Below are 23428 nucleotides of genomic sequence, written 5' to 3'. Positions count from 1 at the left end.
GTAATTAACTTTGAGACATTTTTCTGTTGTTCCTTATTTCCACCTCAAATGAGGGAAGGCAATTGGACTTTGTAACCGACCTTGGCCAACCTTGTGACTCCAGACCCTACGACCCCGTCCCAGCTTGCTAAAACTGCCTTAAACTGTTAACTTCTGTAACTTTCCACTGCCTACCTCAAAACTATAAAACCAACTCCTATACCCCTGCCCTCCACTGACTCTCTTTTTGGACTCAGCCCGCCCACACCCAGGTGAATAAACAGCCACGTTGCTCACACAAAGCCTGTTTGGGGAGTGTGTTCATTCAGCGCATATTTTAATATTTGGTGCCAAAACCTGGGACAGGGGTACTCCTTTGGGCAGACTCACCCCCTGTCCCCGCTTCCCCTGTGGGAAGAGACCCACCTAAGACCTCAACACATCAGACCTGACCAGCAGCTCACGTTTAGCATGCCAAATAGCTCTGCCATCTTCATATCGGGTAAGAAGTCTCTCTCTCCCTCTCTCCCTTTTCCTTTAGAGAAAAGGAGACAAGTCTCTCCCTCTTTCTCTCTCTCTTCCTTTAGAGAAAAGAAGACAACTCTCTCCCTCTTTCTCTCTCTTTTCCTTTAAATTCTTCTCCTTCTAGTACAGACAAAGGAGATACTCTTTATCTGTGTAGAGACAGAGGAGACAAGTCTCTCCCTCTCAAAAACTTCAACATTGGTCACAGCCTCGGGAAGACAGTCTTCCCTTGGTGTCTGGTCAATCGTGGGGATGCCTGCCTTGATCACTCACCCACGTTACAGCCCAGGACTCAGTCAGGGACGCCTGCTGAAAACTCTGGTAGCTGTTTGCTCCTTCTCTTGGTCTCTACTCCTCTCCTTAAAATTTACCTCCTTCTCCAGGGGCAATATTCACCCTCTATTCCTCAGTCTTTGCCTCTAGCCCGCATCCTAAAAAACCTAAAACCTTTTCAACTGTCACCGCATCTGAAACCTAAACGTCTCATTTTTTTTCCTGTAACACGGCCTGGCCTCAATACAAGTTACACAATGGTTTCAATGGCTAGAAAACGGCACTTTCAATTTTTCTATTCTGCGAGACCTAAACAATTTTTGTCAATGAATGGGCAAATGGTCTAAGATGCCTGATGTCCAGGCATTTTTTTTACACTCCAATCCCTCCCTAATCTCTGCTGTCAATACCACCTGTCCCAAATTTTCCTTCTCTCCCTTCCGTCTGCCCCTCCTGCCTCTGCCAGCAACCCAGAATCCTCCTTGTCCATCAACCCTTCTGACCTTTCTCCTCCCCACCCGTGCAAACCAGGCCCTAATCCAGGCCCTAAACACCGCCCCCCAGAGCTTCCCTCCTCTTCCTCTGCCCACAACCCATCTCCTTATGCCCCTCCTGTCTCCTCCCACCTCATACCCTGCGACTAACTCCTCCATCCCGCCCAACAAGTCCCCCTTCGAGAGGTGGCTGGAGCCGAAGGCACAGTTAGGGTGTACGTTCCTTTCTCTTTATCTGGCCAGTGGTTAGGCTCCTTCTCATTAGATCCTGCTAAATATATACAAGAGTTCTGATATTTAACCCAGTCCTACAATCTCACCTGGAGTGACTTAATGTCATCCTTACTTCTACTCTCATCTCTGAAGACTGTTTATCACCCAATCAACCCCTGACATTAAACAACTACAGAAATTAGAATCTGGTCCTCAAACCTCACAGCAGGAATTAATCCACCTCATCTTCAAGTGTTCAACAATAGGGAAGAAGCTGCTCAGTGGCAGCGCATCTCAGAACTATAGATGCTTCCCTCTGCCGTAAGACAAACCCCAGTCATACCACCAGCTCACAAAGACTTCAAAGCGCCCAGACTGCAGCATCCAGTCGCCTCTCCCAGATCTTGCTTCAAGGGTCAAAAACCTGGCCACTGGGCCAAGGAACGCCCACAGCCTGGGATTCCTCCTAAGCCCTGCCCCGTCTGTGCAGGGACCTCACTGGAAGTCGGACTGTCCAACTCATGTCACTGTGGCTTGGCAACTAAAAACTAACATTGCCTTAACCAGGGAGCTCCCTGGACTATTACAGACGCCTAACAGCAGTGATATAGTTTTTACTTCTGCATCCCTAACTTAAAGTTTAGGATCAGTCTCATAGGAACTTCTCAGTAAGTGCTAATCGATCAAATAAATGGATGGGGTTTTTTTTTAATACCAATTAACAACACAGTTGTCCCCTAGAGAGATCCCTCAAGAAGTATGGCCATTTGGCAAGTTTTAACCTGAGGGCTTCAGTGAATTGATACTACAATTCCTATGCAGTATGAACCAAAAAGTATCTGAGACAAGTTCAATCAATTTAGAAAGTCTACTTTGCCAAGGTTAAGGACGAGTCCGTGACACAGCCTCCAGAGGTCCTGAGAACACGTGCCCAAGGTGGCTGGGGCACAGCTTGCTTTTATACATTTTTAGGAAGACATAATATGTATTCATCAATCAATACACGTAAGGTTTACATCAGTTTGATCTAGAAGGGCAGGACAACTCCACAGGTGGGGGCTTCCAGGTCAGAAGTAGATTTAAATTTTTTCTGCTTGGCTGTGGAGACCAAGGTTTTATCATGCAGATAAAGCCTCTAGGTAGCAGGCTTCAGAGAGAATAGATTGTAAATGTCTCTTATCAGACTTAAGGTCCGTGTTCACGTCATGCTGGAGGGGTATAATGAGGCATGTCTGACTCCTCTTCCATCATGGCCTGAACCAAATTTTCAGGTCAACTCTGGAATGCCCTTGGCCAAGAGGAGGGGTCCATTTAGATGGCTGGGGTGGTCTTAGAATTTGATTTTTGGTTTACACGGTGTTTTGGGCTTCCCATAGTGAAGTTCCCTGGATTTTCCTCTGGGTAGTCTCCCCTCCTCCATTCTCATTCTTTATACTTTGGGTAGAATACAGAGGTAGGTGTTCAACCATGAGCTATATTCCTGGACATATGACCCAAACCTAGCCAATCAGAACATCACATCCTCCCAGACATAGCAATTGGTTCTGAGATGGGCACGTATGCCAAGTCATGGCAATCAGTCCAACTGGAGCCAATCCTGAGTCTTTTGTTTGAAAAACCAGAAAGAGTTGGTAAGAACCAGACTCTCCCATTGGTCTTGGGGAAGCCACCCTGCCAGCCAGGAATAACCTAAGGCCATCAGCAGAAGAGGGCCATCAGCAATGAAGTCAATCCAAAGGAAGGAGAACACAGTGAAGAAGAAATATCGGGTCTTGATGACATGTTTGGAGTCCCTGGATCTAGTTAGACCTGAACTCACCTAGCCCCTGGACAGTTGCCATGTGACCCAACAAAGTCTTTTTTTACTTAAATTAGTTTGACTTTGCCATTACTTGCAGCAAAGAAGACTCTGACTAATACTCTATTTTCTGAAAACATCCGAATTTTTTGATGCTTTTAACCTAAGAATTTCAACTTTAATACACTCTATGAGTGATTAATGATGTAGGTCTCAGGACGGTGAAGCAGGAGTTACAAGGTCACAATGGCCCCAACGGGAACATGTGACGATCTAGACATCTCTACAGTATAACTATAGAGGCATCTGTGAAACTTCCAAGGACTCAAGTGGTTAAAGTTAACTGTATCTGAAATTCAAACACTAACTGGAATTAGTCACATTTAACTGGAATTAGAATGCATTAAGTCACCTATTTCCATTGTAATACCAAATTAGTTTCCATTAAATAGCCCCTATTTATTTTCAATCACTTGCTTCTGTCAGATATTTGTATTGGCATTTCAGTCAGGAAGACGTTAGCTAGGCCTAATTGCTCAGACTGTGTTTCACAGACAGCCTGTGCTATCAGATAGCTCTGGAAAGAAAACAATAGATGGCTTAACATGCAACTCTAAGAATGTCAGGTATGTGGTTACAAAATCTAATAATTTCAGAGCAGGGAGAGCCTTAGATTAGCTGCTAACCTTCCCTATGGCCTAGAACATTAAGTGGCCCCAGAGCTAAGCTCATTTCTGACTGTTTTTTAAAAGACATTTTCCCAAAAAGTAAAAATCATGACTGTCATACAAATAGAAAATGAACACATATCAAAGGTTTTATTTTATTCACCAATTAATAAGGAAACTCTAAGGTGATAAACTGGTTCAAAGGAGAATTCAAAGAGCAGACACAGACATAGGCAATCAGAAATGTCCAGCAATGAGGAAATGCGTTTGTTAGTAGATGCAGGACTACTTTTCGCCACCAAATATCCATTTGCATTGACTGTGGATGAGAATCATTTACATTACTGTGGTTCTTTTTTCATTTACAGAGTTATTAAATAGCTCAAAGACAGGGAAAGGTACAGCCTACTATGAACTTAAAGAATCCAAATTAAAGTACAGGATAGCAACCAGCCATCTGATACCCAGTGTAGGAAATGAGAATATATAAAAGGTTCCTGTTCAAAGCTTTCCTCTTAGTTCATTATGAATAAATAATGGTTTCTTCAAAGGTTAATTCATTTTAAAGCTTTTGCTAATAAAGTAGCTGTTAGCCATAATAAAGAAGTGCATCCTGTGTTCTTAGTTCTTACACTTTAATCTAGATATTTGCCCTGACATGCCTGGACAAGCCCAGGCAAGTCTTAGGACAAAGCTTATTCTCCTTCCTTATTTGGAAATGTTATCACTTCTCTAAGCATTCCTCAAGTTACTTCCTGTTTTCCTTTGTTCTCCTCTGCCTTTACTTCTTTAGAAAATTTCCAAGTTTTTAGCCAATCTGATCAAGCATAGAATGTGAGGTCCCGTTCCAGCCAATGGAAACTGGACACAGCAGTAGGGCAATTGTGTCAGGTTATGAAAGTTATAAAAGTCCCTGTCTCCCTTGTTCAGGTGTGCTCTCGTGGCAAGACTGCCAGCGAGTTGTACCCCTCCTGCAGGAAGTAAACTAGCCTTGCTGAGTAATCCATTGTCTCGGTGTGGACTTTTCCCGATGTTATAAACCCATTTCCTGTTTCCAACACCAGTAATCCTTTTCTCTCCTTGCCATTCAAAGATTTTCAGTTTTTTCTTCTCCATATGTTTGCATTAACCCAAATATATTACACATGTTAGAGCATTTTTGTGGTTTTTGAAAAATTCACTGAGCCTCAGTTTCCTCATTTTGAAAAAAAGAAATTGTAATATTCATCTTGCAGGGTGTGGTAAAGATTAAACAGAATAATGTCTGGGAAATGCCCTAGAACAGCACACCAAGCACCTAGTTTGGGAAAAATATATGCTTCAATGGAAAACTAGGCATTGTCTAGGGTATACCCTTCCAGGTCATCTGATTCTGATTCCATGGGAGCTCTGTAACTTTATTACTGCCTAATTAAGTTGCAGTCATTTATCTAAGTATTGTAGTAATCACAGTACTTATATACAGTAATTTTGTCTATAGACATGCAAATAAATCCTGTCTGTTAGAGCAAGAACCTGTCTCCTCCCCGCCCCCCTACCCCTGACAATAAAGCTGGTTTTGCGGTCACTTGCAAATTTATTTGATTATTTCTGATCTATAAAAGTCTCTGTGGTTTGACTTCTCCTTTAAACCAATTGTAACATCTGTCAAAGGCTGGCTCCACTAATATCACAGACACAACCTCTTGATAAGACAAAGCTGAGTTCATTGCTTACTGCAGTAAAGGAAAGCCCTGTTGGGAGCAGCGAATCCATACGGGCCTGCAACAACCTCAACTCTTGCCTCCTCAGAAGAAAGAATTTGACATAAGGCAAAGGAGAGGGCATGAGGCAGAGTGAGAGACTGAGGCAAGTTTTAGAGCAGGAATGAAAGAAAGTAAAGTACACTTGTAAGAGAGAGGCCCAAGGGCACGACTTGAGAAATTCAAGTCTGCAGTTTAACCTTTAATAGGAGTTTTATATACATTGGCATTCTGCATGCGTATGGGCCCGCCAGCACTTGGGGGCGCCACATGCTCAGCGTGTTTACTTTAGTTGTGCACATGCTCATATGCAGCGTTCTTCCCTTACCAGTCAAGCGTTCCTAGAAGAAGGTCATTTACCAGTTAAACGCCACCATTTTGCCTTTTCATGCGCATGCTTGAACCCACTCACCCAGGTCCTGAGATTTTATCGGGAAGCTGCGGATCACCAGCTTCAGGTGTTTTCTATCTATTGGGAGACTGCCTTTCCCTGGTGCTGGCTGGGACCAATTACTATTTTAGAGACAGTTTAACAACCACCTAACCATCATCTGATGGTCACCTGACATTCTTGGGCTGGGAGTTCATGGGGCTCTCCTGCCCTGCTCACCATTGCCTAATTACCTACTCTAACCATACCACCTAGCAAAGCTGTGGCCATGTCTTGTAGGAAGAAAAAGTTAGAATTTAAGCATCAAAGGTTTTTTTAAGGTGGGCTTTCAAAGCAGAGATTTGATTAGGATTGGGTAAGGTTCATGGTACAACAGTTCAGAATTGGCAGAAACAGCAAGGTGACAATTTGAAAGCAAGAGACGTGAAGAATCTTCAGGAAGTTTCAATAATGAACATCTGCCTGGGTAGCCACCTCTAATGAAGACAGAAGAATAGCACAAAGTCATGATAATGCAGAGTAAGGTGTGTTTGGTTCTCGGCACCCAGCCTGAATATGAGGTTAGGAGATTTCTGTTCTCAGCCCCTCCTGAGGTCATTCTTCAGACTCAGTTGAAGGATAAACCATTGATTTCTACAGATGTAATCAATTCATATATTTACCACTGTTAGAGGTGTCATAATTGCATATCAAGATTCCATTATTGCATCTAAGTTTCTGAATGTGGTCATTTCAACCTCTACAAGGGTTGGATTTTCCAGTTCTTTCTGCCTTCCTTTTGCTAGAACATTTGATGGGACAGCCACCGAGCAACAGCATTTATGACTCCAGAGATAGCACATGTGAACCCTGTGACACAGACAAATATTAAACCAGAATTATGGTCAGTTTGTTCCTCGCTTCTCAGTCAGGAGCCAAGGGCATCCAGGTTACACTAAAAGAACAGATTCCATCCCCTAATCTGAAGAGCTCATAGAACCAGACATGGAGTCATTAACAAAATGACCTAATTTTCTGATTTATTTGTTTACTTCCCCAGATCTTTTCATTAATATTAAAAATCTAAGAGAGGTCTGCAGGGATTTACATATAACATTCTTCTCCTAAAACAGCACATGTTCTTCCTCCAGAGTCCAATATGATGTCTAAAGCAGCTCTGTCCTGAACCACCGCTTGTCCAATTTCATCATCCTCTTGGATGAGGAGTTCCCTGGCTCAGAGGAGAAAAAAAAACAAAACTGTTTCTCTACTCTCAGGTACTGTGAGTGGGACTTGTGAATTAATCTGACAAAAGATTAAATGAGGGAAAAGGCATACAAATTGTATTTGATGTTAATACATTAATATTTTAATTTTTATGTAGACAGGCATTCTTAGAAAAGAAGTGAAGACCCCAAAGAAGCAGTTAGCCCTGGGGGCTTATATACCGCTTTAACAATGGACAATAAATTCTGTGTGAGAGACAAGGAAATAAATCCTGTGTGAGAGACAAGACAAAGGAAAGTGGGGGTTTGGGCTCCTAGGGGCAGTAAATTATGGGAAGGTGACTAGAACATGCATGGTAAATAAGGGTTGTTTAGTAAGGTTTGTTATGAAGAGAGTCTTCTTTGTCTTCCTAATACAGGGGAAGGGAATACCTTTACAAATAGAAATTTATGTCAGTTTTACAAAGGGAAATATGTCTTGCTTTCAAGCAAAAAAGAGGAGAGCAGAGAATTCTTCCTGTGCCTGCTATTTCTCAGTTTCCTTCAGCTCAAAATAGTTATTGTGCCAAAGTGCCATATTTTGGGGTGGCAATTCTGGTACCCTGCAGTGGCTTTCATGGCATTGCCTAAATTGATTGCTGTTCTCTTAACCATAGCAGGTAGGATTCCTCCAACTTTTCAGACCTCTTATAAGCATGAATAAAGAGGCCTAAGGAAAGGGCAAAAATTAAAAATCCAGAATTCCCTTGAACTGAAGATCTACAGGTCTCCTTTTCCTAGAGGACAAGTCAATGAGACAATAAATAAATAAAAAGCCTTTATATTACAGGTAAACGCAATAAGCAGTAAAGGAAAGGAAACAAGGACATCAAAATTGTACAAACTTTGCTAAGATTCTAACACACTTTGTAGCTTTTCAGATGCATTTACACATCTTTTACATATAACATTCTTCTTTTACAATCTTTTTCTCTTAACAAAAACGTATCTTATTACCTTGCATAAAAACATGTACCCCTCTGCCAAGACTATTCTATTAGAGTCTCATTCAGGTATATTCAATTATAACTTTTAACCAAAGTAATTTCTATTTCCCAGAGAAAACTGGCAAAAATGATTACATTCATTAACAGGCACAATAATAGCATAGAAAAATAAGAAGCAAAAGTATATAAACTTTAAATTATGCTTCATAATTAATGTTTCAATATGCTGTCTTACTCAGAAATTATATAGTCATCTAATGAATATCCATTCATTAACTAAATTTAATAGTTCTAAATATCTTGGAAATTAATGGTCTAATAGACTATAAAACATAATTACTGTTGATGTAAAACTTTCAGAATAAACACAAATGTATATTTTTCATAACCATAAGCATTAAATAGAAGTAAGGCTAGTTTATTTGATCAGTTAACCTGTATAAGTGTAAAAACATACCCAATTAGAATAAAATCATAAGCTTTTATGATACTTTACCTGATAAATCAGAGAAAATATAACTTTTTCATTAAGCCAAAAATAAGTAGTCTCATTTGTAAAATTTCACTGAAAGTATGTAAATTTAGACCCTTAGACCATTTAAGTTTCTATAAGACTATCGTCCTTAACATAGTAAAAGTATTATTGAATTTCTTTAATTTCTGGGAATTTTAAAAATTATTCAATTGATAGAAGCACTTATTTCAAATAAATCAATTAGAAGGGCTCCTTTAATCTTTAAAGTTCCCTCTGAGCAATTCATTGATTAATCACTGCATTTTTTACATACAGTCAGCCCTCCACATTCATGGGCTTTATGTCTATGGATTTAACCAACCTCAAATTGAAAATATTCTTCAAAAAATTTACATCTGTACTGAACATATAGTCTCTTTTTCTCTTCATTATGCTCTAAACAATACAGTTTAACAGATATTCATATAGAATTTACATTGCCTTGGGTAATGATATGTTTGACTCTGTGTCCCCAAATCTCATCTTGAATTGTAATCCCCACATGTAAAGAGAGGCACCTAGGAGGACATGACTGGATCATGGTGGCAGTTTCCCCCATGCTGTTCTCGTGAGAGCTGATGGTTTTAAAGTGTTGACAGTTCTCTTTCACCGGCTTTGTTCTCTCTCCTGCCACTTTGTGAAGAAGGTGCTTGCTTCTCCTTTGCCTTCTGCCATGATTGTTAAGTTTCCTGAGGCCTCTCCAGCCATGTGGAACTGTGAGTTAATTAAACCTCTTTCCTTTACCCAGTCTCAGGAAAGCTCTTTATAGCAGTGTGAAAATGAACTGATAAAGTAAATTGGTATCAGGAGTGAGGTACTGCTATAAAGATACTTGAAAAGGCAGAAGCAACTTTGGAACTGGGATAGGGCAGAGGTTGGAACAGTTTAGAGGGCTCAGAAAAGACAGGAAGATGTGGGAAAGTTTGGAACTTCCTAGAGACTTGTTGAATGGTTTTCAACAAAATGTTGATAGTGAGATGGACAATGAAATCCAGGCTGAGGTGGCCTCAGATAGAGATGAAGAACTTACTGGGAACTGGAGTAAAGGTCACTTTTGCTATGCTTTAGCAAAGAGACTGGTGGCATTTTGCCTCTGCCCTAGAGATCTGTGGAACTTTGAACTTGAGATAGATGATTCAGGGTATCTGGTAGAAGAAATTTCTAAGTGGCAAAGCATTCAACAAAAAGCAGAGCATAAAAGTTTGGAAAATTTGCAGTCTGACCATGAGGTAGAAAAGAAAAACTCATTTTCTAGGGAAAAATTCAGGCCAGCTGCAGAAATTTGCATAAGTAATGAGGAACCAACTGTTGATCACCAAAAAAATGGAGAAATTGTCTCCAGGACATGTCAGGAATCTTCATGGCAGTCCCTCTCATCACAGGCCTGGAGGCCTAAGAGAGGAAAGTGGTTTTGTGGGCTGGACCCAGGGTCCTTGCTGCTCTGTGCAGTCTTAGGACATGGCACCCTGCATCCCAGCCACTTCTACTCCAGCCATAGCTATAAACAGCTCAGGCCATTGCGTCAGAAGGTGCAAGCCCAAAGCGTTGGCAGCTTTCATGCGGTGTTGGGCCTGTGGGTATACAGAAGTCAAGAATTGAGGTTTGGACACTGCATGTTCTTACTCATAAGTGGGAGCTGAACAATGAGAGCATACACAGAGAAGGGAACATTAGACACCAGAACTGTCAGAATTGCCAGGTGGTAAGGGGAAAGAGGAGGGAGAGCATTAGGACAAATACTAATGTACGTGGGGCTTAAAACCTAGATGATGGGTTGATAGGACAGCAAACCACCATGGCACATGTGTACCTATGTAACAAACCTGCACGTTCTGCACATGTATCTGGTAACTTTAAGCAAAATAAAATATACAAAAAAGAAGAGGAAGAGACACCAGAATATCTCCTCTGTATTGTTTGATTTTCTAGAGTTAAAAAAGAAAAAAAAAGAATTGAGGTTTGGGAACCTCTGCCTAAATTTCAGAGGCTATATGGAAATCCTGGCTGTCCAGGCAGAAGTCTACTGCAGGGCTAGAGCCCTCATGGAGAACCTCTGCTAGGGCAAGACACAAGGGAAATGTGGGATTAGAGCCCCCACACAGAGTCTTCACTGCCTAGTGGAGCTGTGAGAAGAGGGCCACCATCCTCCAGAACTCAGAATGATAGATCCACCAACAGCTTGCACTATGCACCTGGAAAAGATGCAGTCAGTCAACACCAGCCCATGAATGAGCTAACCAAGGCCATGAAAGCCCCCCCTTTTATCTGCATGCCCTGGATGTGGGGCATGGAGTCAAAAAAGATTATTTGGAACTTTAAGAGTTAATCACGGCTCTGTTGGCTCTCAGGCTTACATGGAACCTATAGCCCCTTTCTTTTGGCCAATTTCTCCCATTTGGAATGGGAACATTTATCCAATGCCTGTAACACCATTGTGTCTAAGGAGTAACTAACTGGATTTTGATTTCATAGGTTCATGGGTGGAAGGGACTTGCCTTGTCTCAGATGATACTTTGGATTTGAACTTCTGGGTTAATCCTGGAATGAGTTAAGACTTTGGAGGACTGTTCGGAAGACATGACTGTTTTGAAATGTGAGAAATACGAGTTTGGGAGGGGCCAGGGTGAAATAATATGTTTTGGCCTTTTGTCCCCACCCAAATCTCATCTCAAATTGTAATTCCCATGGGTCAAGGGAGGGATCTAGTGGGAGGTGATTGGATCACAATGGCGGTTCCCCCATGCTGTTCTCATGATAGTGAGTAAGATCTGGTGACTTTACAAGTGTTGACACTTCCTCCTTTGCTGGCTTTCTTCTCTCTCCTGCCACCTAGTGAAGAAGGTTCTTGCGTCCCCTTTGCCTTCTGCCATGATTGTAAGTTTCCTGAGGCCTCTCCAGCCATGTGGAACTGTGAATCAATAAAACCCCTTTCCTTTACAAATTACCGAGTCTCAAAGAATCTATAGTAGTGTGAATGTGGACTATTGCAGGTATTATTAGTAATCTAGAGATTATTTAAAGTATATGGGAAGTTACGTGTGGGTTATATGCAATTACTATATCATTTTATATTGAGTACTTGAGCATCTGCAAATTTTTGTATCCTGAAACCAATTCCTCATAGATACCAAAGGAAGACTATATTTTCTCTGTTTTTTTTTAGTCAATACAGGGCAATTCTTTTAGTAATGTATTTTTTTAAATATCTACCACTATCTTTATTAAGAGACTCCCTCCTTTGGAATTGAATGACTAGTGTGGGAGCATCTAGATGTTTTATTTGTAAGGCCATAAATTTATTCAGATTTCCACTTTGGTTTTGTCCTAAGCTCTTTTCAAAGCACTCAGCAAAGAATTGGGAGTTTCCCATTCTGGTATATTCTTTTGTGTTAAATACCCAACTTCTGGCTTGGCAATATTTATTGGTAAAAAACTTAAAGGAGAATCAGGGCTGCATTTGCTTCAAGATCTTCTTCTAAATGGTGTTTAAAGGTGTAAAGACCCTATCTCTGATGTCTCCAAAGAACTCATCCTTTCCTTGCTTCCGACTGGATTAGAATCTAATCTACCTACGTAGACAAGACTTTGGGTTAGACTCCTAAAGACTCCTTAACCAACATTTACAGCTTTTCTAAAGCCCTCTGAATTTCTGTAAAACCCAGGGTCATTTAAATCATTCCTGAGAGCTTCCAACCCTGTTCTTTCTACCCAGTCTTTAGCATGTGAGATTACCACTAGCACATGAACTTATTGATAAGATTAGTAAGTCCTGCATTATACATTCATAAGATAAGTTTAAGTTCCTCTGCAAATTTCTCCCACTCCTGTCCAGGCTTTGAAAAGTCTTTTGACCACGGCTCTCAGCTAAGACTGAGACCAGAGCTTGAAATCAACAGAAAAGGATTTTGTCTGTTCTGGGGGAAATTTAACTCTAAGTGGCCATAGAGCTTAAGGTGATGCAGGAGAGTCTAGAGGGAGGAAGAGCAAATCAGAGAGATAAATGGGGCAGAAGGAATGGAGGAGCATAGGATTTGGGAAGAGCAGTAGCATAAAGGCTATTATTAGGTTAAAATTGCCATTCAGGAGGATCTAAAGAGAGAAACTGTTTTAAGCTTATTTAAAATTTTGCTTTGGCCAAGTAATATCTTAGAAAAAAGACTTTGGAATCTGAATATTTCAGATGCTTTTTAATCAGCATTAAGAAATGAGGACCATTGGAAGTTCAAAGTGCTCCTTTTTTAACTGAACTTCTCAGTCCTCATGCCCTGCTTGAGGAAAGGGCTTATTTCAGTGTCTTTGCTTGTCCACTTCCCCATGGATTTTCTCTCCCTGATAGACAACAAATATGACAAGAACAGAGAGGCAAACAGCAGTGCTAGTACAAAAAGGCTTCCAGCAACTACACAAATTTTTTTTACAATTTGGGCACCTAAGAAGAGTTTCTTAAACCTAGAAAACAAAATTATAAACTCAGAATCTGAGAGCTCAATGAAAGAGATCAAAGTCCCAACCACCGCAAGCTTTATTCACTCCATTGATTAGGTCCTTATGACCTAATCACTCTTAAAGTTCCCATCTCTGAATATTGTGACAATGGCAATAAATTTCAACATGAGTTTTGGAATGAACATTAAAGCCAAAGCAGTTATAAAAGTGAGTTCAGTCCTCTTGTTTTTTCTCTCTCTGTGTGACTCTCTCTCTTTCCCTCTCTCTCTCCTCTCTCTCATGCTTTCTTGCCCTTCTGCCTTCTACCATGGGATGATGCAGCATGACCACCCTTGCCAGATGTGAGTCCCTCAACCTTACACTTCCCACCCTCCAGAACTGTAAGCAATAAATCTCTCTTCTTTATAAACTACCTAGTCTTAGGTATTCTGTTATAGCAAGAGAAAATGAATTAGGACAGAAAATTGGTACAGAGAAGTGAAGCTGTTACTATAACAAATACCTGAAAATGTAGAAGTAGCTTTGGAGCTGGGTAATGGGTAGAAGCTGAGAGAATTTGGAGGAGCAGGCTAGAAAGAGCCTAGATTGCCACGAATGAAGTGCTAAGGGCAGTTTCGGTGAGGGTTCAGAAGGACATAAAAATAGCAACAAAAAAGAAAACCTGGAATGTCTTAGAGATTACTTAAGTGGTCATGACCAAGCTGTGGGTAGAAATACAAATGGTAAAGGCCATTCTGATGAGGTATCAGACAGAACCGAGGAACAACGTATTGGAAACTAAAGTAAAGGCCATCTTTGCCATGCAGTTCCAAATAACTTGGCGAAATTGTGTCCATGTCCTAGGTCTTTACAAAATGCAGAACTTAAGAGAGATCAGCTAGATATCTAGTGGAAGATACATCTATGCAGCAAAGCATTCAGGCTGCCAGGCTGCCGCGTGGCTACTTTTAACCACATGCAGTGAGATGTAAGAGGAAGGAAATAACTTAAAGATGAACTTTACAATTAAAATAGAGGCAGAACAAAAAGATTCAGAAGACTCAAAGCCTGGCCATGTAAAGTGTAAAACAGTATGTCAGGGAAAAAAAATAAGGGTGTGGCCAAGAGACTGTTTGCTCAAGAGATTAAAATGGCTAGAAAGGAGCCAGGTACTATTCATCAAGACAGTGGAAGAAAGACCCCAAAGACATTTCAAACATCTTTGAGGCTGTACCTCCCATCATAGGCAAAGCTCTAAGAAGAAAGAATGGTTTCAGGGGACAAGCCCAGGGCATCCACCATGGGCTCACTATCCAGGGCTGCCTCGAAACTCTGCTCCCCACATTCCCTTGGCATCCCTCAGACACCTCAGCCAGCCACCCCAGCCATGGTTCAAGTGGGCCTTAGTATGTCTCATGCCACAGCCCTAGAAGGCTCAAGGATTAAATCCTGGTGGCATCCTTATGGTGCTAATTCTGTAGGTGTGCAGAGTGGATGAGCTACAAAGCCACGGTGGCCTCCATCTAAATCTCAAATGATTTTGTAAACAGGCTGAGGGACTAGGAGAGGCTTGTCACTCAGGGCACAGCTACTGCAGAGAGCTCCTACCAGAGCAATGCCAAGCAAAAATATGTTGTCAAAGTAACCACAGAGAGTCCTCACTAAGGCAATGCCCAATGGAGCCATGGGAGCAAAATCATCTCAGAGACCCCAGATCTGTAGCACTACCAGCATGCAATGCTTGCCTAGGAAAGCTGCAGGCACAAGACCCCAATCAAAGAGGGCTCAAACATGAGCTGAGCCTAGCAGAGCGATGGGGGCAGGGCTGCCTGAGGCCTTGCGGGCTAAACCCCCACCCCAGTGTGCCCAGGATATGGAATACAAAGTCAAAGGGTATTATTACCCAACATTCTCCAGGGAAAAAGTTGTTTTCTGTTAGGTTTTGGACTTACTTGGGTTCAGTTACCCCTTTTCTTGCCTATTTCTCCATTTTGGAACGGAATGGGAGTCTTTCCTATGCCTGTCCCACCATTGTATTTTGAAAGTAGACAACATGTATTTAGTTCACAGGCTCATAAATGGAGAAAACTTGACTCAGAATGAATCAGGTCTTGAGTCTTACCTATATCTGATTTAGATGAGACTCTAGACTCTGAACTTTTAAAGTCATTGCTGAAATGAGTTAAGACTTTTGGGAACTTTGGGATAAAAATGCATGTATTTTGTATGTGAGAAGGGTATGATTTTGGGGGGTCAGGAGTGGAAATGCCATGGATTGAATGTCCCCTTCAAAACCCATGTTGAAATTTAATTTCCATTATAATAGAATTGAGAGGTGGGACCTTTAAGAAGTGAGTAGCTCTCAAATAAATTAATGCAGTTATCAGGAAAGTGGGTTAGTTCGCAAGGGAGTGGGTACCTGGTAAAAGGATGAAGTTTGGCCCCCATTTGTCTTTCACACACACTTGTTTTCTTGCCATGTAATGTCTTCCACCATGTTTGGATGCAGCAAGAAGGTCCTCACAAGACGCAACCCCTCAATCTTGGACTTCCCAAGCTCCAGAATGATAAGCCAAATAAATCTCCTTTCTTTATAAATTACCCAGTCTGGGTATTTTGTTATTGCAGCAGAAAAAGGAATAAGACAATAACAAACCCACTCTCACAACGCAACACATAACACTGTTTCAGTCAACAACGGACCACAAATACTACAGTGGTCTCACAAGATTATAAGGGGACTGAAAAGTGTCTATTGCTTAGTGATGTCTTGATGATTCTGACCCTGTGCAGGCCTGGTCCAATGTGTGTACCTATGTCTTAGTTTTTAATTTTAAAAGTTTTAAAAGTTAAAACAATTAGAAATATTAAAAAGTTTATTGAATAAGGATATAAAGAAAATAGCCTTGGGCAGCTGTACAATGTTTTTGCATTTTAAGCTGTGTTATTATGAGTCAAAAAGCTTTTAAAAATTTAAATGTTTATAAATTTAAAAGCTACAATAAGCTATGATTAATTTATTATTGAAGAAATAAAATATTTTTATAAAAATTTAGTGTATAGCCTGTGTACAGTATTTATAAAGTCTACAGTAGTATACAGTAATGTCCTAGACCTTCACATTTACTCACCACTCACTCATTGACTCACCCAGAGCAACCTCCAGTCCTGCAAGCTCTATCCATGGTGAGGGCCCTAAACAGGTGTATCATTTTTATCTTTTATACTGTATTTTTACTTTACCTTTTCTATGTTCACATACACAAATACTACTGTGTTGCAGTTGCCTATGGTGTTCAGTACAGTGACATGCTGTACAGATTTGCAGCCTAGGAGCAATAGGCCTTATCATATAGCCTAGGTGTGTAATAGGCTAGACTATACCACCTATGTTCATGTAAATGCACTCTATTATGTTTGCACAACAAATCAAATCACCTAACCACACATTTCTCAGGATGTGTCTCCTTTGTTAAGGGGTGCATGACTTAGTTGACTTGAAATTCAAACTCACAAAGTCAATTTTCAATAAAAAGTGTGTCCTATGCTCAGAGTAGCTTTGATATCATGAGAGGAAACTCCAAGAAGGCTACTCTGGCAGCCCCATTGTCCTTCTATATCCCCAACCCCATCACCCATGTCAAAGTTAGAATCTTACCAAGCTGCCTGACACCCCAATAACTGGGTCTCCTTGTAATATTCTACCTGGTATTTTCCAGCTATGTCTTCCCATAAGCAATTTACAAGCTTTGTTGACTGCATCATCATAATTTCAAAAACAGCAGCCTGTTTTTCCAAGCGAAGAAAACAGTGTGAGAGAGAGAAAAAAAGAGAGAGATTTTCCAAAGACATTTTAAAAGCCAAGAATCAATTGTGTGATATCATTGAAGCTTTGGGTGGTCTTCCCCCCATCTCCACCCCCATTCCTGACTTTCTGGCCCTAAGTACTCCTGACTTAAGATATCTTGAAGATCACCAGAAACAGTCTTGCAGATCATGCATGAAGCCTTATCTTTTCCTGATTATGCTTTTATTTCAGAGGTCACCCATCTACAGCGCTCCAGGAGGCTCACGGCATTAATGAATCCCTTGCTGAATTTACAGTAGCAGCTCTCAGCCCACACATTAGTGCCACTTAGACAGAGATCAGATTTCCTTTGTAAGCCAAAACTTCAATAACTCACAGATCAGCCAGCTGACCTCCCTTTCTGACTTCCAATCTGAATAGTGCAGGGGAAGAGGGAGTGTCTCATGGAGCAGAAAATAAAAAACAAATTCCAACACAACCATTTTCCCATTTTTAAATCGTCTCTAATCTTGTTTGTAAAGTAAGTGTTATTTGCTCCAAGGAGAATAGGGAGTTCTTTGCTCTGGGTTTAAACAGAGAATGCTCCTTAGGAGAGTTGTAAAAATGTTTGATCAATTACTTCCAGTTACTAGCTGAGAGACATCAAGGGTCCATTTCTCTGAACATCAGAATTGTCTTTCTTGTTGTTTGAAACTTAGATGAACTATTGTGTTGGTAAACCTAAAGCCACATAAGTAACTATTTTAATAAGCTTAGGGGAATTATGTCAGGTTAAGAATGATTAACATGATCCTAAACACCTAAGTGTCTAATAAGACTAGTACTGTGATTCTTTGCAATCAGATATGCATTAAGATGATAAAAGTGAATGGATCCAGTTATGTAGCTGGAGAAATGAACCTAACCAGCTTCCTTTTCCAGAAAGAGGGGAAGAAAATGGCCCCTAAGAATATAACTGGGCTCTTGTTAATGGTAATTCCAAGTCTTCCCCTAGGTCTTTGTGAAGATTGAGATAGCATGTATTTTTTATTTCCAGTGGGCTAGAGGGGGAACAATTTTTGTTTCTCTTTTTTGAGACAGAGTCTTGCTCTGTTACCCAGGCTGGAATGCAGTGGCATGATCTCGGCTCACTGCAACATCCACCTCTCGGGTTCAAGAGATTCTCTTGCCTCACCCTCCCAAGTAGCTGGGATTACAAGTGTGAGCTACCATGCCCAGTTAATTTTTGTATTTTTAGTAGAGACTGAGTTTCACCATGTTGGCCAGGCTGGTCTCAAACTCCTGACCTCAAGTGATTCACCCCCGCCTTGGCTTCCCAAAGTGCTGGGATTACAGGCATGAGCCATTGCACCTGGCAGATGGGGGCATAATTTGAAGATCACCAGACACAGTCTTGTAGATCACGCATGAAGCCTTATCTTTTCCTGATTATGGTTTGAAAGCATATGATTTGAAAGCCAATCAAGGAAAATGGGCAGAAGCTTCATCATGAGAAAGATGCTTTGCTACCATTTGAGATTTGACTATACTATAATTGAGAATTTGCATTGGTCCTTGGGAAGGGGGTGTGTGTGTGTGTGTGTGTGTGTGTGTGTGTGTGTGTTGGGTGTGTATGTGGTGTTTGAGGTGGGGGGGTTCCAACAATTACTAGCTGGAAAATCAGAAGAGTGAAAGAGTCCAAGCTACAACTCACGCTGGTGTGGGGACCTCCAACAATACCTCATGTGGGTGCCGAGGACCACCATGGACTTCACCATGGGGCTTAGAGTATCAAGACTGAGCCAGCCCTACCACACCCCACTCTTCCACAGACTGTGCTAAAAACACAATGCCTGAGGGCAACTGTAAACTTACCAGTACAGCAACTCTCCCGGGAAATTGCTCTCAATAACACAGCCTTAGGGAATGGCCCTAACTGCTCCTGTGAGCAGAAATTTTCTGAAAGTTGGACACAGAGAACACAACAGAAGAAGAATGTACTCAGAGAGGCCTTAACCTGGGACAAAGGGTTGGTGTTAGGAAATGGGGATTCCCATGGAGCCCAACAGCACATGAAGAGTTTTAACTCCCTGGGAGCTTTTTCCTAGGGTGGGAATATTATTAAGAATAGCACAAAGTCCCTCCCTGTTAGCTATCCTCAATCCTGACAGAAGTCTGATGCTCAGATACAGCCTGGAATAGCCAGGCTTTGTGGCGTAAAGGAGAGAGCAGGGACAGGATACGTGGCCTGCCTGTCTCCACCTCTCTGCTACCATTAGTGAGAACCGAGCAGTATCCTGGCAAGGGCTCTGTGTCCTGTTGCTCCAGGCAGGGAGCAGGGCAACTGGGATTGGCAGAAGAAGACAGCGTGCTAGTCATTCCTCCGGGGCTCTACCCTCCTCTCCAACCCCTCCCATCTCTAACCCATCTTCTTTCCCAAAAACTTTGAAGGAGAGAGGAAACTGGAGCTTTGTCTTTAAATTACTTATCATACCTTTAGAAACTTTTGAAACCATGTATCACTTTAACACCTTTCGATGGCTAACAAATGGTTCACTTCAATGCAATACGCAGACATAAGCAATGGTCTGGGATGCTTCTGATCCATTTGGAGATCCTGTTGGATTTTGCTTTAAAACAGCACTGATGGCTGTCAACCTCTTCTCCAGTGCTACCTCTCCCAGTCTCCCCGTGTAGGCTTCATTATCTCATACCTAAGCTACTGAAATATTCTCCTAATGAACTTTCTTTAGTCTCTCACTGTTGCAAAATCATCCTATATCTTACTGCCAAAATTTCTCAAATATCACTACACACACACACACACACACACACACACACAACCATTTTATCTCAATTTGCCTAGGACTTTCCTGGATTTAGCATGCAAGTCCCATGTCTCAGGAAACTCCTCAGTTCCAGGAAAACAGACAGTTCACTCCAACAGGCCAACCTAATACATGCATAAGCACACATGTACTCTGGTTGTCTCAATCTCTCTCTCTCTCTCTCTTTCAGTGACTCACCATTGCTTGCAGTGCTTCATATGTAGAGAGTATTCAATTATTGTGGATGGATGGATGAATGGATGCATGGATGGATGAAAGGAAGGGACTAATTCAGGGAAAAATTCATACTCATTCTACAATGTTTTAAAATGTAATTGGAGGGGTGTTGTTTAGTTTGTTTTAACATTGTTTGGCTTATAAAGCAATTTTGCCACATTAGTATTCAGAATACTCTGTATATGTATCATATATTCCCCTCATGTCACAGATGAGGAGCCCAATCCTTGGGGAGGCTAACTTGTCCAAGGACATACAGCTAATGGAAGAAGGGCGGTAATTCAACCCAGGTTCATGGTTCTAGACACTTTCAACGTCATTCCCTTCTACTTTGCTCACTCCTCTGCTCTATTTAAGTTGATCTCTTTCCATTCTTCAAATAAGCAACAAATAACCCTATTCTTGCTTCCACATACTTTCTCAAGCCATCCCTTTAGCAAGGAATGTCTTCACATTTCTCTACTGAATCATAATCCCAATGGTTGTCATTTACTGAGCACTTACTACATGTTGAGGGAGGAGAAAGAATTTAGATGATGGTATGGTATACTGGCTCTTAAATATTTTGGCCTATGAGTGACACACATTGGTGTCATTCACATTTCAGTGGTTAGAACTCATCAGTGGCACACCTGAGTGAAAAGTGGCTGGGAAACAAAGTTATCCCACGTGCCCAGGAAGGAGAGTAGAACCAGACAAGAGAGAGCACTAGAAGGCCCTGTAAAGAAGCCAAAGCCAATGTTTGCCTTACGGGCTAGAACTCATGGTAGAAAAACTGGGGAGAAGGAAAAAGGAACATTGAGCTTCAGAGACCATAGCTGATACTCCAACTCGGGACAGGACTCTGGTTCTCAGACAGGGGGTCAGAAGTCAGTACTGGGCACTGCTGCTTTGGGTCACTCTACCAGTGAATGTGACTTTAAAATGCCTAGGCTCCTCATGAAAGCTTATCTACACAGTCACACAAGATAACAGGACTGTGTGACAGCAACTCAAGTAGACACCAAACCTGAGTCCTGGGACAGGTGTATCTCTCCATCACTAATGCACACGTGCACACACACACAAACACACACACACACACCCAGACAACAGAAGACCAGATTTATATACGCTCCCCTTAGCTCTCTTGCTGTAGAACTCAACTGAGGCACCCATTGCAAGAAACCTCACCTCCTAGAAGTAAAATGCTTAAACAGTTCATCAGTCTGCGTGATTTAATAATTAAACTCTCTGAAATGTGTTTGCTAAAAGCAGTCTTTGTTTAGCTTGGGAACTGGGTTAGGATTGTGCCTATATGTTGGCCAGGTGGTACGGGCAAAGAGGATTAGCATCCATAACAGACATCCAATAATATTTGTTAACAATGCTGTTAGTGGTAGTGACCTTGACCACAAGATCACTGATCTTGAATTTAACTTTGAGATACACACACAGGATAAAAGTGTCTCTCTGCCAAAGGCCCACTAGTGTCATCAAGCAGACAGAATGTGAGTCTGGCCAACCCTGAAGAACCTTCATGTGCCAATTCTTAAGACTACACAGATAAACTATTTTGAGATTTTGCCTGAATATCTGGAAACTGAATACTTTCAAAATAACTGATTTTTAACTGAATCAGACTAAATGGTTCTAAACTATTCTGTGTGTACAGATACAATATGTTATGCCCACCCAAAGGACAATAATTTGGCAATTTCTAGCTTGAGCCAAGAGATTCATTAACAGTTAATTAATAAACACTAGGGTAATTTGTAGTATTGGTAAGGCCAATGGTCACAAAATGGTGGTAGGGGATGGCCATTTTTACAGCAAATGGACACGTCACTGGGATTTCCAACAGCAAAACTAAACTACTGATTTTGGTGAGCCTGAGGTAAATTATTAACTTACTGCTATCGTTGCCCTAGTATGTGCTGAAGAAGTCTCTCTTTTTGCCCAGGTGGAGCTTTGTTTCAGCTTACATTCTGCATTCCTCACAAATGGATTCAATTTCATTCCATTTTTATGGAAAGCTTACTTATATAAGGATGGTATTTATATCATTCTTAGTATGATATAAAGATAATGATCATGATAATAATAATTGCCATTTTATAATATTCATTTTACAGATGAGAAAACTGAAACAGAAAGGTCACCTCAGCTGGTGCAAAGTCATAAATGGCAAAACTGGAACATAGAGAAGGGCTGTGTGGCCCCAAGTTCCACTTGTAAGCATTGCTGCACAGCCCTGGACTTGCATTTCTGTTCTTGAATCTGAGGAATGCATCACCTATAAGATCTGCATGCACCTTGAGACATCTGCATCACCTGCAAATTTAGGTCCGTCCCATCCCCACCTTGCCCCAGCCCACTCCTCTGTCTTACATTTCAGTCCTCTGAGAGCTGGAGAGCTGGCCCAAGCCCCAATCCAAGACACTCTGCTTGATTCAAGCCAACTTCCCACCAAGAACTCAGCCTGCTGCTCCCCCAAGTCCTTCTTCCCCAATATTAAGGCAGTACAGGGCAGTTAAGAAAAGCTTACAGTTAGATTCACTGCTCTGAGGCTCAGTTTCCTTATCTACAAAGTCAAAGTAATATTCTTTCCCTTTAAGGTTGAATGAAATAAACTATGTAAAGAACTCACTACAGGGATTCTCTCCTGGGAGCTCCCATCTGCCATGAATCTCTCAAAATTGTAGTTTGCCAAAAATATTAGACCACCCTCCCTGCATAGCATTAAAGATGCTTCACTCAACTTGTATACTCCTTGGATGCTTTGCACTGCCATGTCCAGTGTCTGCTTCTGAAACCAAACCAGTTTCCCCCGTCCACATCATATTGGCTGAGGGGTCAAAGCCCTTGCTTCTCTCTGGCAGCCTTGGATGAGGGCCCAGCATACCTGCTCCTGTTTCCCCACTTCAAAATAGTGCTATTCAGTAGAATTTTCTGGGATGATGGAATTGTGCAGTCCAAAGCAGAAGCCATGAGCCACAAGTAGCTACTGGGCGCTTGAAATGTGGTTAGTACAATTAAGGACTAAAAATTTTAATTATTTTTTATTTAAATCACCACATGTAGCTGCGGCTAGTGACTGTTATGTTGGACAGGACACATATGCAGTATGGCCAACCAGGTGTGTTCCCTGTCTCTCCACTCTGAGTCCTTACATCACCCCATATGGGGCTGCTAAGCCACTCACAGTAAAGCCCTGCCCCACTGGTAACTCAACACACACCCTTTGGCTCTTGTAGATGAGCCTGTGATGGCATCTAGTACATTTGCCTCGTATTGAGAAATACACCTCACAGGTAACAACCCCTGAAGGGGTCACTGGAAGGTAAGGAGGAAACAGACAAGCAATCCAGCAGTGGGACTACA

The 23428-nt window shown here is 41.5% G+C and overlaps 1 long non-coding RNA gene across 1 annotated transcript; it reads left to right on the top strand.

The window, feature by feature from the left end:
• The first annotated feature begins 228 nt into the window (after window positions 1-228).
• LOC116566072 lies at window positions 229-22811 on the top strand. The gene is made up of 3 exons (XR_004275718.1): window positions 229-2152; window positions 7196-7339; window positions 22180-22811. It is a non-coding gene; the product is annotated as an uncharacterized LOC116566072 (long non-coding RNA).
• The last annotated feature ends 617 nt before the right edge of the window (window positions 22812-23428 follow it).

The sequence above is a fragment of the Sapajus apella genome, unplaced genomic scaffold (genome assembly GCF_009761245.1).
Source record: "Sapajus apella isolate SASKATOON/1434 unplaced genomic scaffold, GSC_monkey_1.0 scaffold2, whole genome shotgun sequence".
NCBI classification, from domain to species: domain Eukaryota; kingdom Metazoa; phylum Chordata; class Mammalia; order Primates; family Cebidae; genus Sapajus; species Sapajus apella.
The sequence above is the reverse complement of the archived record's forward strand: the minus strand, read 5'-3'. Positions and strand labels throughout refer to the sequence as shown.